We start from the raw sequence: 15506 nt of genomic DNA on the forward strand, positions 1-15506 counted from the left end.
TGATCGTAATTTTGATATTTTGACAACTCCACGATTATTCTGGAATTTTTTTATACAGTATGTTTTCACACATGCTCCTCCCTCTTCCTGTGTTGATGTAATGGTCATATCAACGATTAAAATGCTGTTTAGCATCATCGCTTGTTACTTGCTGTTGTTTTGCTGTCAATCTTAGAACCCAAACCCCTCTCCCATCTCCACCTCCATACTCATTGGCCTCTGAACCAATGAGCATGCAACCTGCAAGTCACTTTCTGTCTTTACTGCCTGGACTTCCTCTTATTTTATTGGCTTTCCAAGTTCATTTTTTGGATGTTGCAAATGTATATTCACTGCTTAGGCAGCCTGAGCCTGAATGATAATGCAAAACATGCATTTTTCTAATCTAGCAAGGGCGTGCCTCTGGAGGATATAAAATATTTGTATAAACAAGATTCCGTTTCCCTTTCCATACACCCCCTCTCATTTGGTTGGCTATGTATTTCTGCCTAAGGCTAGTATGTAGGACTGTGAGTTTATGTTTTGGAAATGGGGGTAATGAGTTTATTTTTTACTACCGCAGCTCACCAAGTGCTTCCAAAAGGCCATAAAACACATCCGTACACTGTAACTAAAAACATGAACACAAAAAGAAATAATGTTATGCTTGAAGGTTGTTGAAATGGCCATGAAAGAAACCCTCAGAAAATGACATCACAGCCATCTTTCTGACATTCACTCAATGCACACTGTCATTGCGCCAACACGATTTTTTGAATTTGAACAGTAAACGACAGTCATATAGAGGAAAAATGTAAAGCACTTTCAAGCCTCCTCAACAACCCTTAATGCCCACCCACTCGCTCACCATAACACGCTGACCTACGCAAAAGTGAAATGCGTGCTAACCAACACACACACACAGTAAACGCCACCTGTTCGCTCCATCTGGTACTCTTGCATTTCATAACTTGCACACACATCACACGTAACAAGCATACCCACATATCACAATTCATATTAGCCAGCACATAAATCACATTTTGTTTGCTAGAAATGGAAACTGTGTAGTAAATTTGTACCGTGTGGCATGCATGGGATAGTCTATTTGGGTCAGTGATCTCGGAAGACCTCATTTCATGATGAGTCTGTTTGTACACTCGCCATGCTTTTACACAGATATGATGAGATATTATATTGGCAATAGAGTTAGTGTCCAACCAGAGCAGAAAATCCTGTTACTAAAATGGACATATGAGATAAAGGTCTCAGAGATTACTAAAATTGGCCCTAGAGGAGCATTATGGGATGCTTATATCTACCGTTTTATGACTCTATTCTCTAGGGCCTAGAAACTACTGTCTCTATTGACCTTTGAAGATAGAAGTACTTTGGACCAGGCTAGCCCAATAGCACATCACTATATTAAAGGGCTAGTTCACCCAAAATGCATGTAAAGCAAAAGAAGATGGAGCAAGTTGTGCAACCCAGTTTATTTTAGTCTGACATTCTATACAACACTGGACCTCCAGCTCCCACCACCCCTGAGACCTTAAGGCAGGACATCAGACCCAGGGGGTGGATCTTTGACCCCTCAGCCTACTTAATCTGCCCTTCCAGCTAAATTCCTTTTAGATTAAAGCAGGGTGGTACCCTGCCGACCGGACCGAAATAATCTGCTGATTGGTCGCTTCCGCTGGGGATGCTGCTCAGCAGGCGGAGAGGAAATGTGAGTGATGGCATCTCGCGTGACCCCCGATTGTAAGGACATAGTTAAGCACATGATCAAACTCGAGAGGAGTATCTCCTAGTACATAAAGTTAAAGGGACAGTTTACTCAAAAATGAAAATTCTAGTTGTTCCAAACTTGTATACAGTTTGTTGTTCTGCTGAACACAAAGATTGAAATTTGGAACAATGTTTGTTACCAAACCGTTCTGACTGTCAAAGTAGGGAAAACTACTACTAGTCAATAGTCCCCTAGACCGGTTTGGCTACAATTCTTTCAAATATCTGCTTTTGTGGTCAACAGAACAAAGAAATGACTACATGTTTGAAACAACTTTAGGGTGAGTAAATGATGACAGAATTTTCATTTTTGGGCGAACTGTCCCTTTAAAGATGCCCGTCAGTGCTATTATATGTTATCACTGGTATTCTCTAGTCATAGCGTATTCACACACGTTCCAATTTTTGCCCACCAAAGTTCTCTCTAGAAAGAAAATTCCCACCAGCTTCTAATATCAAACACATCTCCATTCAGTTCAGTTCACAGTACACCTAAATTAAGAATCCCAGTCACAACTCCGTGACAAGGAAACTTCTGCCTAGAATTGGACACTGACAGTGGGCCTGCGGTGGGCGTGTGGAGTGCAGCCAGCGCCCCAAACCCAAGCATGTGGAGCGTGGTCCTGATCCAAGTCCGGTAATTAAACTCCAACAAAAGTTTTCTCCCTCGATCTTATTTTAATGATCCTATTCACAGTGAAACTGCAGAGTGTCTGTTATCCTGAGAAAAGTGATGGTAATGAATGTGGGGGCTGAAATGAAAGAGAAAGTGAAAAGTAGAAGCAAAGTCTGGGTTGAGTATGCAAGATCATGGCTGCCAATGAGCTCATGCACATTGTTTCTTTTCACATGAGCTGAGCCACTTGGTTGAATTCCTTCTGCAGAGAAAGAAAAGAGAACTGAATGTCCAGACAGACGCTCTGCATATTCAGTATATTTCTCCTTTTTCACTCTGCGTTTAGAAAACCATTAGCTGCCGAAAAAGCTCCAAATAATGTAGTTTTGTGGTAAACAGTTAACAGAAGTAACATTTGTCTTTTTCTGGGACCATTTCTGATGAGGCGTTTCCTGTTTACTCTGAGTTACAATGCTCTATGAAGCCAATGTGTATCACTTCTCTGACTGCAATGGCAGTCATGTGAGGAAAGAAGCTACCAAAACAAATTACAGATGCAGTATGTCTACAGTTATGACATAGGGTGCACATTTCAAGAGCCAGTTTAATTTATTCATCCGTTTAATTATAAAACTGTTGTATAATTTGACTATAATACAGAATGTTAACACATTTTTCAGGGTACTGAATTTTACTTTATCAGTATTTCTAGACCGGTCGAGGGATAACTTTTGTTTGTTACATACATATTTAACTATATATATACTAATATCCTCTACTAAAGTGAGAGAGAGAATGAATGTTATCTTTCTCTTCCCACAATAGTATGTCTCATTCTCTTCCACAAAGCTTTCATTATGATAGCTGTGTTGAGCAGGTGTTGTGTTGATGTAGTTGTTTTCATTTACCATAGGTGCTTTTTATCCTGATTGTTGCTCTTTCCACTTACGTCACACCAATAAACAGCTGAGCTTAGCAAGGACCCCACATGACCTGTAATGTGACATACCCCACTGACTCTGACAGAGACATAGGAAGAATAAAAACACAGACACACTGACAAAAGTTATTTGTAAAAACAAGTAAAAGTGGAAATGTAAAAACTGGACTGGACAATATTTCAGATCAGGTTAAAAGGCAAAGAAGAAACGCATATTCTGTCAATGTTTGTGTAGTTGAAACACAAACTGGTAGTTGGGTCCGAAAAGCATTAATATGAAAAATATATATAACCATATGACAATCATGAGACTCATGACCCCTCCCTCCAATCGAAATAACAATTAAGATAAGCCAGAGCCAACACTGCCCTCCACTGGACAACATGATCATCGCCATATGTCAGACCATTTTATGAATTCACTCATACATCAGTGTTAGTAGGCTTATCTATGATGTTACATCTAAACTGTTTTGATCGTGTAGTTTTGGCTGTTTTATATATGGGTAGTTGACAAATAAAAAAACTTGAAAAAAGTCTCTCTTATGGTATTTTATACTATACATTTAAATATTAATAATAGAAATAACAGTTTGTTTTAAAATATTTGGCTGTCAGAAGATATGACACATCTACATATGGCACATCTAAAGCAGTGAGTAAGGCCTTTCTTATCTTTTACGCAGCACATGGGCTAAAACTAAATCAAAACAGCAGAGAGATAGCCTGTGAAACACTTAACTATCCCTTTTAGGCAATCTGTCAAAGACAAACAACCCGTGTTTACATTTCTTCTCCTTTAATAATTCCAATTGATGGTGTTGTCGCACTTTAACATGGATCAGAAAGAGACACTGGTCATTTTCAAGTGAATTCAAGCGGCAGTGTTTATTCATTGTCTGATTCTGACCTAACCTTTTATCAGGAAGCCTCAGTCCAATGCAGACATTTATAAACGGTGCAGGGGGAGGGAAAAATGACCTAACATTTCCTGTCATTGTATTCCACACATCACTCCAAAGTTTGATTCTGTCACATGTCTAATATCAAAGTCAGACTTGAAACACTGTATGGAACAAAATAACTTCAGACTTGGTAAACAAGGGCAATAACAAATGACGGTATGGGATATTTATATCTCTGAGAAAATGTCTCACAGTATGTTGCTATATTGGTGAAGCCACTGACTGACCTTAAAGGGTTAACATATCAGGTTCTGTGCCAAATAATGCTGTCACTGCATGTTTGATCAGACTATATCGCGATCAGCTTCTGGTTTGTTCTTTAAAACCGTAATGGCTCAAATTGCTTCACAAAGTGTGTTTGGCCGTCGATGTGGAAGGAAGGCACCCTGCACATCTGTGCCAATGAATACTTCCTCCTGTAACCACCGACAGCCATCCCTCTATCTGCTTTGCACAACGGGGATATTCCTGCCAACTTTTCTCACAAATCTATATTGCCATATTCCCTTTTTATTTGCTTGGTTTTGGCGGTTCCTACTATGAATGTATAAGCTCAATGTGTTCAAATGATACTACAGGTCATTGCATAGACACTCATTTATTCCAAACTGAAGAAGAACATGTCGATATCTCTGCATTACATACTCTCAAGACACTTTTTAACCTATCTTTATACGTTGTCGTTGATTTATGAGATGTTTCTTTACATCCCAGAAGGATTTATGGTCATACTCAAACTTAGATGAAGGTCTTCCAAAGGTCATTTTTTAAACTGTTGTTCTCTTTGGTCCTGTAATAAAAATATTCTCAGTGTACTAACCAGCACATATGACACAAAAACATAATAAATAACTTAACAAATAAATAAATAACATCATAAGCGGAAATAGATTTTTTTACAAATGTGATTAGAACTACTAGGATATTTTTACTGCACATTAGGGTTTACAAATGTGATCAATACTTTTGACATTCTAGATCAGTGGTTCTTAACCTGGGTTCGATCGAACCCTAGGGGTTCGGTGAGTCAGTCTCAGGGGTTCGGTGGAGGTCAAGACACACACCTGACTCATATGATTCGTGATGACACACCCCGATTGGCCATCATTGGCTGCAGGTGATCACGTAACATCGCTTGGCCTATCTGTGCTGCAGGGAATTTGGTGCGCCCAGTAGTCGACTTGTGACTGTCGTGATGGTATGTCGTGTGATTTATTTCTTAATATTTTAATCCTTTCATACTAACTATGTCGAGCAAAAAAAGAATTTGGTCGGACGAATATGTACAATATGGATTCACGTGTATAACGGAACGTGATGGGAGTCAGCGTCCTAACTGCATGATTTGCAATGCCAAATTGAGCAATTGTAGTCAAGCACCGGCAAAACTAAGAGAACACTTCCTTAAGCTGCATGGAGATGGACATTTTTTTAATGGTTTTGTTCTTTCAAACACAGTGATGTTGATGCACGGTTCATTTTGTGCACCAGTAAAATATATACCTATGTTTTGAATTTGAAAAAAATCATGTTTTATTTTTCCAATTAAGAAGGGTTCGGTGAATGCGCATATGAAACTTGTGGGGTTCAGTACCTCCAACAAGGTTAAGAACCACTGTTCTAGATACATAATGTCAAATTTAACTCCAAAATGCACACCAAGCGTACAGTGATATTTCACCCAAAAATTTAAAATAATATCATCATATAGTCACCCTTATGTCATTTCAAACCAGTTTGACTTTCTTTCTACTTCGGAACACAAAAGAAGATATTTAGAAAATGTTGTCAACTGGACCCCCAATCCCTTGTATTGGTCTTGTGTCCATACAATAGAAGTGAATGGGGGTCAGTGCTGTTCGTTTACATATATTTTCTTTCTTCAAAATATCGTCTTTTATGTTCTGCGTAAGAAACAAAGTCATAAAGGTTTGAAAAGCCAAGAGGGTGAGTTAATGATGACAAATAATTCATTTTTGAGAGAACTATCACTTTAAAGAATGTCCAAAGAAACATGCAAAGGAATGTCGCGCGCTACACATTATTGTTAGTGTATGGAACGTGCAGGAATGGACTGAGATTAAAAGCAAAGTGCATGTGTAACAAAGTCAACAAAAACCGTGGAGGAGGAAATAAAAGCGTGAGAAGAACAAATGGACGTGGAAAAACACATTTCTTTAGTTTTAGAGAGTTAAACACAGCTCTGGTCCTAGTGATCCACATGTAATGTGTTATGCTCCTGTTTTTTCCCTTCACTGCGGTTTGTTTTCTGCTGACCACTACTAGACAGAGGTCAAAGAGAAGACCTCCTTGAACAGCTGCCAAAATCACTGACAAGTCCACAGCCAAAGGTCTCCCAAACCCTACTGTAAAAAGCTCTAGTTTAAAGTTTCAGCTGCAGCCTTGACAAAGTGTTTCCTATAATGTTAAAGCAAAAAAGTCATATTAGTATAGTGTGTGTGTGTGTGTGTGTGTTTGAGTGGGGGTGGGGGTGACCATGAGATTTTACATAAAAAGCAAATCCCTAGGGCTAAAATCACTTCCTCCTGTTCAGAGAAGAAAAGCAAAAACATTCAATCTGTTTACCTTCCTTGTTTCTAATGACTTAAATGTATAAACCAAAAAGGAACCATATTACTGTAAACTCTACATTACACCACATCCTGCAAATGAAATAAATCATGTTTCTGACTTTTGACATCTAAATTGACAACAAAGACAATACCGTCTTGCACGTGGGAGGGTGTCAGTCTTAGACATTTAACATAAACACGTTTGACAAACAAAATATTGAAAGCAATTCGAGCATTAAAGGTTTAAATTGAATTAAACTTGAACTACTGCGTTTATTGTCAATGTACTTGCACAATCACTGACTTTTGTTTGAGGAGGAGCCCACTGAACAAACACAGCAGACCCACCTCATTCTGTACAGATAGAGGGGTTGAGCTGCCTTTGCGGAGCATATTTCAAACATCAGTAAACATTCAATAACCTCTTAATGACTTACATTGTTAAAATGAGTTAATGGTTTAAAATGAGTCAATGAACAAACAAAGAAAAACACGGTGAACCAAAGCAGAAGAGACACGTTAAACGGTGTTCTGGAATGAAGTTCTGGAATGCATATGTGCAAAACACTGCCAGAAGAGATACCGTGAGGTACCAGTGTAACATATCAGCTGAAACTTAATCTGATTCTCAAGCAAGTAAATACTCGTGTAGGATAACTTTACACAAATATGACTCACACTTCCACACACTACAATGAAAAACAATCTTTATGTTTCTAGTTACAGTTTTGAATTCAACGACATCCACATGAAGTTAAATTTTATTATTGATAAACCAATCCACAGTTTTGAGAATACTGCAATATTAAAACAGTGCATTGTCAGTATTCACAAGCAAGCAATTACTTTATTTCACATTATGTCAAAAACAATCTTTGCCAACTTTGTCTTCACTTTAAAACACAAACGTGATCACCTGTATATCTTTTTTTCACGTTCACCCCAAAGATGTATTACTATAAGCTAACCAACTCTCGGTTTCCATGACAACTGTTTGATTCTGGGGCAGTGTCGGGAATATCCCAGGCTGGCCCAAAACGATTGATGATAAACGATGAGAAATGAACCCCCCCACAAAACCACACGACAGTTACGTCAAGATGAGATATGCCAAACGAATAAGAGACATGAATACAAATTAAAATTTCTCACGGATACGTCGTTGACGTACCAAAAAACACATTAATAAAATACTTTTTGAAGATTAAGAAATGCTCATAACATGCTGTTTCCTATACTTTATTCACTACGAGATCCTACCTTAAGAGTATTCGTATATCCAAGCGACTCTCCTTTTGAAGAAACAAACGTGAACGTGAGAAAATGTAATAAAGTGGAATAAAAAGAAAAAGCGCGCACCTCCCTCCGCAGTCCGCGCGCGTCTGCTGGTGCCCACCTCTTTTACTTTCAACTAGTCTGAAATAAACAAAACCCTCCTCTCCGTGTTTTTTACAGGGCAAGTGGGAGTACCTCACGAAGCAGCTTATAGTTAATGAAAAATCAACAGGTCAATAAATCACTTCACTAACTAAATCGTTGATTCTTTTGTCAGCTTGATTGATTTTGGTCGCATGGTCGATGTTGTGGTATTGTGACATTTTTTCTAAATCTGGAATAACAGCCTTGACCTTGACGTGTTTTCACAAGATGCACCCTTCTTTACACAGGACCATTAAACGGGATGGGCCACTGATTCTGAGTTGGGGACATTTGAACTTGGCTACTTATATCTCTACCTTTGTTTCTTTGTTAAGGCATAACGCGCTTCCTTGGCAGGGTTAAGAATGAAGTAAGTCGAAGAAGAGAAAACAATATCTCAATTTGAGATGACTATACTATAACGTACCTTAAGCTTTCCTGTGCACGATCTCCACATGCTTACTGAAGACAAGCAAGCGGAAGCTTACAAGCTGCTATGATGTGTGAGACTGTACACTAGAGGGTGCTCTCTGCGTGAGTTGGTCAAACTCAGTTGTAATTTCGGTTTCCTCATTATAGTCTACGCCATGGGCGAAGCTAGCCCCTTTTTAGGGGTGCTTCAGCACCCCTAAAAAGGAGCTCAGCACCCCTAAAACTTGGAGTAAGAAATGTTGTTATTCTAAAAAGAATCGTCTTTCAGAAGGTTAAATAATTTCCAAAACATACTCCGTAGTTTTTGGATTCAAATGTATGTGTTGAGGATGAAAATGAAACATCCCCGCTTAGCAAATGGTGTCATCCTCTTCTCTTCCTCATCTGTACCTGCACCGCTCAGCGCGAGACACACGCGGAGTGAGAACACGTTATGTATTGTTGTGAATCAACTAAGTTGCTCCAAAGCTGTCTCACGCTTCTTTCCTTTTACATAGAGTTGTTCCGATTGCGACACCATATCGGTGAGGACTGGAGTCAGTATCCCGAATCACCATGGTACACCTATAACAAGTGTTTATTTTCGGACTATTTTAGTCCAGCGGGTCGCCGCCGCTGTGGAGTAGCACAGGACCCGGGTGACTCGTCCATAGTCACAAACGGAGAGAAGTAGCGCCGGTTAATATGTTCTTCCGCAAGACGCATTCAGTTCTGTTTATTAACTTCTAGAGAGTGAAACAAAAACAGCAGCACGACAAATAAACTGCGGACCTGTGTCTCTTTTATTAAAGTTTATCGTTCATTTGATGCTCATTTTAACAGTCTGGAGTCACGTAAACATGACGTCACGTGCGTCTTTTCTGGTCAGTCGTCATGGAAACGTGATCGCCCTGGCGTTTGGACCAGAGTGTCAGAGGAAGTGATTCTCTCTGAAGCGCAAGAGTGATGCTGGTACAGTTCAGATTCGTGTTCCCTTCACTGAAAGTCTTTTAGTGCCTTGGATCGGATCCATATGTAACGGAGGTATTTTTCTCTATGGGGACTTTTATTATGAAAGGGTTTTTCTCTGGCGTGCGCCGGGAAAGATAAAGAAGAGACGTCTGGGAAATAAGAAAAGAGCTTCAGTTTTTTCTTCGCGAGGCAGACACGCCATGTTTTTGTACTAGAGGTCGACAGTTTTTCCGTTGCAGCTGTAGTGTAAGACAGTGGTGCACGTTCGGATTAAGTTTCGTGATCTTCGTGTACATCAACATTATGATGTGAAACTGTAGACGCAGCTAAAACAGAGGTTTTTACTCAATCGCGTCATCGGACAGAGATCGGGGTTGGAGATCGGTTGAGAGCACGAGAGAGAGTTGCTAGAGCCGTGAGTTACCTTGGAACACGTATGAATGCGTATGTGAGCTGATCGTTTGATTTTGAAGTAGTGATTCGTTTTTTATTGAAAGACGTTTTTTTTGTGTGATCTAAACCAGTTAGCTATGCGCGCCACGTGCGAGCCGAACTGAGCTGCGCCATTTTTGCTCCGGACATTTCCTGAGTTTCACCGGGCCACGCAGAAATTTTCTGTTTTATATATTGTTTTATTATTTCCCTGCCATCCTTACGACATCTCACTGTCCTGTCTCAGCTGTTCACGGATTTATTACAACTGTGGTTCAGGTCATCGCAAGTCTTCACGAGTCCTCGCAAGTCATCATCGCATCAAAGTTGTCGTTGTCACAGCCGGTACCACGGTTCGGTACGCGCACACACACATACACGAACATTACACTGATAACGAACTGAGTTCTGTGCAATTGAGTGTTTGAACTTTCAATTTGAACTGTGTTTGTGATAACTCTGTTTGTGAAGACTGAATCGTAGAATTGATTCATGAGAATCATTTAAGGGAATCATCTGTGTTGAACTGTGTATGTAATTGAGTTGTGGTTTTGTACACTTCGAACACTTTTGAGGTGTTAAAAAAGGGTTTGTTTTGAAAATGTGAATCATTTGGTACTATTGCAAGGAAACGAGAAGTCTTGAACTGTTTATTTGAATTTTATTTTTTTTTGTTACCTTTTGTTATTTTATTGAAACAGGCCCTTCCGGCAGAAACATAATTTATTAAGGGCAAGAGAATAAATTACTAATTGTTAAATTTGGACATTGAATAGTTATTTTTGAACTTACCTTGGGGTAGGGGCGCCTCACTTATACTGTTAGGATTAGGTGGGTGGGGATGTGAACTTTAACTTATTCTTCACCACATACACTTCAGGAAGCCACCGTGTTGACACACTCGCCTGAAGCCTACACTGCCTACTCCTTTAATACCTTCGAAAATGGTGTAAGGTAAAACATATACACATAGAGTGCATACTGAGGCTCAAAGCACCGGAGTGGGGAATAAGATTCCTCCGCTCTTAAGTCTTCCAGGGTAGTGTTTTAATTTTCCCCTACGAGGCGAGACATACAGTCCCGTTACATTTGGCGTCACGAACAGGATAGAATTAAACTGTATTTACCTTCTTGTTTTGTCTCACACGTCCCTGGGCCTACAAGCTGAAGAATGGCAGAGTTTGAGGAACTAAGGAAGGAGATGGCGGAGATGCAGAGGCGGTTTGCCGAACAGGCAGGAGCACTCGACCAGGCAAGAACCGAACAAAGAGAGGCACTGTCACTAGCAAGAGCCGTCATCGAGCATCAAGCTACTGCTCAAGCACCCCCAGCTGCCATTTATATTCCCAGGGACAGGAAACTGCCAGAGTTCAGTGGACGTTCGACCAAGACTGGAGAGTTGAGCGTTGAAGAGTGGGTTGCATCAATGAGATCTGCCTTTCAAGTGATGAGAGTACCTGCAGAAGATCGTGTAGAGTTGGCGAAACAGAATCTCAAAGATGAAGCCAAAGCGACTGTGAGGTTCATGTTGGGTGATGGTGAAAAATCTACTGATGATATATTTCAAGTCCTACTAGACACCTATGGAGACAAAGTACCAATTGGAACCAGACTGAAAGATTTCTACGAACGAAAACAGATGCCAGGTGAAATGATACGCTCATACGCATATGACCTACAAGAAAGACTCAGCCGAGTTCAGCGCAGAGAGCCAAACAGAGTTCCAGGGGCCGAAAGTGTGTTAAAAGAACAACTTGTCCTAGGACTTCGAGATGATTTTCTGAGGCGTGAAATGAAAAGGCGAGTTAAAGAGGATGCAAGTTTGACTTTTGTTCAGGTAATGCAAGCCGCAATCACTTGGGCTGAAGAAGAAGAGACTCCAACGCCGGACATTCCAAAACACAGCCCCCGTGTCAGAGTGGTGAGTGCTGATGCGGAGCATGCTTCCTCTACGTTAACACTGGAAAAACTGCATGAAGCCATACAGAAGATTGCCGCTCGTCAAGATGAACTTTACCAGGCAGTGCACAGTAATAGTAGGGTACAACTTCAACAGAGTCGTCCAAAAAGACAACCCCTGAAGGACGGTGAGGGCAGGTATATCTGTTATTCATGTGGTGAACCTGGGCACACTAGCAGGAACTGCCCACAAAGTACTGCAGCAGCTACAGTGACTGATCAGTCCCGACGTTCTACAGGGGCGCCTGGAACTAAGGTAGGACACGTTCCATCAAGTACAGCTCAAACCAGCCCTGGGCCATCTATGATAAGAAGTCATACAGCTGAATGGACTGACGACGGGACAGAGGAGTTGAAAAGTGGTGCATTTGGAGATTGTCTGACTGTTGAAGTTAGAATAGCTGGTGTTAAGACAAACTGCTTACTGGATACAGGCTCAGAAGTGTCCACTATAACGGAGTCACACTTTAGGAAGCACTTCGGAGAACAAGAGCTGAGACTGTCATCTGCTCACTGGGTACGACTCACTGCAGCTAATGGACTTGACATTCCTGTGCTAGGATGCCTGCAAGCTGACGTGGAGTGTATGGGGAAGGTTCTCCCAGGAAAATGCATCTTTGTGCTGACAGACATGAGCACAAAAGCAGAGGAGATAAAGGGACTTTCAGGAATCATTGGAATGAATATAATCAGTGAATTCAAGTCTGTGTTTGACACCGGAGAGAATGTGAAGTCGGCCAACAAATATGGACAACCTGCAGAAGCAAAGATACGAAGGGTGTTAGCCAGTGTCGAGAAAACCGAAACCTTGAGTCCTGATGGCAAGATTGGGTTTGTCAAAGTTGGTGGAAAACAGGCCGTCATCATCCCTCCATTAAGTGAAAAGGTGTTTGAAGGTCGTTGCAGAGTGCCACCTAGAGTGAAGTGCCAAGTATTAATCGAGCCCACCACTGGAGTGAGTCTACCCAAGGGACTTCTAGTGGCCAATGTGCTAACAAAAACTGAGGACGGTAAAGTTTCTGTACGTGTGATGAATTCAAGCGAGCGAACAATCAGACTTAGCCCAAGATGCAGAGTGGCAGTAGTGTCTAAACCACAGGAGGTGTTAACCGAGAATACACTAGAATTTGAGGAGGAGGAAGGGACACTGCATGTCCGACGAGTGGCGCATGTTCAAGCAGTCGAAATCTCAGATAACCCCCCAGTACCAGTCCTGGTGAATTACGAAAAGCTCACCCCTGCCCAAAGAGAGGAACTTAACCAGTTGTTGGCAAGGTACAGGGACATATTCTCCAAAAGTGACAGTGACTATGGGTACACACAGTCGGTAACGCATGACATTCACACCGGTGATGCTCCGCCAGTGAAACAAAGGCACCGTAGAGTACCGCCACATGTTTTCCAAGAGTTCAAAAAACACGTGCAGGATCTAGTGTCGCAAGGCATCCTTAAGGAGAGTGCCAGTCCCTGGGCATCCCCAGCAGTGATCGTTGTGAAGAAAGACGGCAGTGTGCGCTTCTGTTGTGATTACAGGAGGCTTAATCAGGTCACATGCAAAGATGCATATCCACTTCCCAGAGTGGAAGAATCTCTGGACGCACTGGGAAATGCTCAGTTGTTCTCCACCCTAGATCTTACGGCCGGCTATTTCCAGGTAGCAGTAAGTGAGCGTGATCGTGAAAAGACAGCAGTCACTACCCCATTTGGACTGTTCGAGTGGACGCGGATGCCGTTCGGGCTGTGCAATGCGCCAGCAACCTTCCAGCGCCTTATGGGAGTAGTGCTCGGGGATTTGACCTTCGATGTCCTCTTGATATACCTGGATGATATTATCGTGTTTTCTAAAGACTTCAAGAGCCACTGTGAGAGACTAGAGCTGGTCTTTGATCGACTGAAGCGGCATGGCCTAAAGCTGAAACCTAGCAAATGCTTTCTCTTCAGATCTGAGGTAAAATTCTTGGGTCACGTGATTTCCTCTGAAGGAATCCAAGTCGACAGTGAAAAGGTTAGTGCATTGGATACTTGGCCTGTGCCTAAAAGTGTGAAAGAAGTGAGACAATTGATTGGATTCATGAGTTATTACCGCCGGTTCGTACCAAAGTTTGCTCAACTAGCAAAACCATTGCATGCGTTAATGGGCAGCAAAGACAAAAGGAGAGCCTCTGAACTGTTCATGTGGAGTAGCGAATGCCAGGCTGCATTTGACAAATTGAGACAATACCTGTTGTCACCACCTGTCCTTGCTTACCCCAACTTCGGCCTTCCGTTTATCCTCACTACAGATGGAAGTCAACAGGGCCTCGGAGCTGTATTGAGCCAAAAGCAAGGTGGAGCAGAGCGCGTCGTTGCCTTTGCTAGCAGAGGCCTGAGAGGATCAGAGCGGAATGACAAGTACTATAGTGCATTCAAACTGGAGCTGTTGGCACTTAAGTGGGCTGCAACAGAAAAATTTAAAGAGTACCTTATGTTCTCCAAGTTCACTGTAATCACTGACCATAATCCACTGCGTTATCTGGGGACTGCAAATCTTGGTGCAGTTGAGCAGCGCTGGGTGGCTCAGTTAGCGGAGCTAAATTTCGAGGTTCTGTATAAACCTGGAAGATTGAACACCAATGCGGATGCTCTTTCAAGGATTCCCTCCAGTGAAGTGCCTGAACAGGAAGACACAGAGAAGGATTTCATCAGACTGAACTCTGAGGAAGTGCGTGCATGCCTGTGGCCCACGCAAGACTCCAAGCCGGGCGAAACTGATGTTCAAGTGACCGTACAAGCGTCTATCAAGAAAGTGCTGACTGGTTACAGCTGGAATGAAGTAAGGGAGCTACAAAGAAGTGATGCCTTGATGGGTCCTATGTACAATGCACTGTTCAAAGACAGAAAACCAAGCAGGACAGAACAACAGAGTATGCCACCAGAGTCGAAAAAGCTTTGCAGAGAGTTCGAACGTCTTCGATTGCATAATGGAGTGATGTTTCGATGCATTCTTGATCCAAGGGATGGAGAAAAAATTAGGCAGTTGGTTGTCCCGGGCCCATTACAGCGTTCAGTTTATGATAGTCAACATGAGCATGGGGGTCATTTCGGGGAAAGGAGTACCCTGACACTAATGAGGCGGAGTCACTATTGGCCTAATATGTCTAAGGATGTTCAAGGATGGATAGCACAGTGTAAAAGATGTACCCTTGCAAAGGATGTATTTCCAAGAATCCGAGCTCCGATGACTTGTAGCAATGTCACTGCTCCTTTAGAAGTGCTGGCAATGGACTATACTCAGCTGGAAATGTCTTCAGGAGGGTATGAAAATGTACTGGTTCTAACTGATATGTTTACCCGGTTTACAGTTGCTGTCCCAACCAAGAACCAAACAGCGAGTACCACTGCAAAGGCGCTCATTAAGCATTGGTTTGTCTGCTACGGGTGTCCAGCTCGTCTGCATTCAGATCAGGGAAGAT

At 41.8% G+C, this 15506-nt stretch overlaps 1 protein-coding gene across 1 annotated transcript in view; it reads right to left on the reverse strand.

Annotated features, from left to right (window-relative positions):
* Positions 1-8248, reverse strand: part of ripor1 (RHO family interacting cell polarization regulator 1) — a 47178-nt gene extending 38930 nt beyond the window's left edge. Inside the window, exon 1 of the mRNA XM_079465817.1 lies at positions 8122-8248. The gene's annotated coding sequence lies outside the window, so the exon portion shown is untranslated. The remainder of the gene's footprint in view (positions 1-8121) is intronic.
* Between the last annotated feature and the right edge of the window lie 7258 nt (positions 8249-15506).

The sequence above is a fragment of the Barbatula barbatula genome (assembly GCF_947034865.1).
Source record: "Barbatula barbatula genome assembly, chromosome: 10".
Classification (NCBI taxonomy): domain Eukaryota; kingdom Metazoa; phylum Chordata; class Actinopteri; order Cypriniformes; family Nemacheilidae; genus Barbatula; species Barbatula barbatula.